The 1,678-nt window shown below is 44.9% G+C and overlaps 1 protein-coding gene across 3 annotated transcripts in view; it reads right to left on the bottom strand.

Annotated features, from left to right (window-relative positions):
- BNC2 (basonuclin 2) overlaps positions 1–1,678 on the bottom strand; it is a 453,480-nt gene that overhangs the window by 391,579 nt on the left and 60,223 nt on the right. The window lies entirely within an intron of this gene.

Consider the following 1,678-nt stretch of genomic DNA (forward strand, 5'->3'; position numbering starts at 1 on the left):
GAGGCAGCAGGACTGCTCTTAAGGAGTGCAAACCTTTCTGCAAAATGTCCCTGGGAAGCTATGCATGTGGAGGCACTCCAAAAAGGCATTTGCCAAGACAACACTAGTGTTGAAAGGAAAATAGTAGCCCCTAGTGAACAGGTCAGGAAGCATGTGGCCTTAATGAAAGGGGCAAAGAAATAAAATATTGGTGGGCCTGATGGTTTCTGCAAACCTACCGTGAGCTGGGTTAGATGATGAAGTGAAGGTCTCAAACAGAAATCTACCCTGATCTTTCTTTGAGAGGTATACATACCTGATTTCTTTCTTTTTTCTTTTTTTTAAATAAAGATGGGGTTTCACCATGATGGCCAGGCTGGTCTTGAACTCCTGACCTCAGGTGATCCACCCACCTCGGCCTCGCAAAGTGCTAGGATTACAGGTATGAGCCACCACGCCCAGCCTTTACATACCTGATTTCTTTGGGGTGGTATAAAAAAAATAATTCATCAGGAGTCACCTTTGACTGCTATAGCAGAAAGAGCTCTGCCTGCCCACAAGGTTTACCAGCCTCAACTGCTTCCAGAGTTCTGCTGATCAGCTGCAGGGGAATGAAGTAGGGACTGGCAGGGAAGGAACCCTTCAGTGGGCTCACCTTTTGCTACCTGCCTGTCTACAGAACCAAGACTGAAGAGTGCACAGATCCTCAGTCTCTGAGTTTCTGAAGTGAAACCTGCCTGGCAGGCAAAGCTCTGGCTTGATGTAAGGGTCTTGGGCTTGGAGGTTGGTGGTGCTTGCGCTGGGGCTTCTTCACCTCTCCATCCCAGGGAAAAGATTCACAAAACCAGGGAATATTATCCACCCCCAGTCCCATCTGCCTATGCTAAAACACTTGAGAGTCTTCTGTGCAAATGCGGGGACCCCCAGCCTGAGAGTTGGTCTTACATCAAAAAGAAAGCAAGGCCAGACGCCAGCTCCAACCCATGTTTTCCCCAAGCTCGAGGTGCAGGTGTGAGATCATCCCCATGAACCCCACCTGCCTGCAGTTTGTCACCTCGTGTCATTACCACAGGCAGAGATGCAGTTGAGGCTTTTGTTTTACTTCACACGAGGGGGAAGTCATTTTTGGAATTTTTCATCTTAAATAGTTTTTTCTTAAATGTATGTGACACATATTCCTCACAGGACTTAATAAAATAGATATTTCTCATGCCTGGAAAGTAAACTACAGCTGCACAGATTGAAACAAAATTTATTTTTAAAAGCTAACATTACAGTTGGATTCATTCAAAATACATGTTTAGCTATAATTTCTGAAAAATGTTAAGAAGCAACAAAAACAAAACTTTCTCAGCAAGCAGTTTAATATAATGCTAATACACAGGACAAAAACAACACTAACAAAACACACACTAGTATATTTCAGTGTCTCTTGTTATCTACAAGAAAAACAATGTAATTTCAAAACAGAAAAATTCTTAAAGCTTGGCCAGGCACGGTGGTTCACACCTGTAATCCCAGCGCTTTGGGAGGCTGAGGCAGGCAGATCATGAGGTCAGGAGTTCGAGACTAGCCTGGCCAATGTGGTAAAACCCTGTCTCTACTAAAAACACAAAAATTAGCCAGATATGGTGGTGCAGGCCTGCAAACCCAGCTACTCAGAAGGCTGGGGCAGGAGAATCGCTTGAACCCCAGAGGC

The sequence above is a fragment of the Cebus imitator genome, unplaced genomic scaffold (assembly GCF_001604975.1).
Source record: "Cebus imitator isolate Cc_AM_T3 unplaced genomic scaffold, Cebus_imitator-1.0 Scaffold183, whole genome shotgun sequence".
Classification (NCBI taxonomy): Eukaryota; Metazoa; Chordata; class Mammalia; order Primates; family Cebidae; genus Cebus; species Cebus imitator.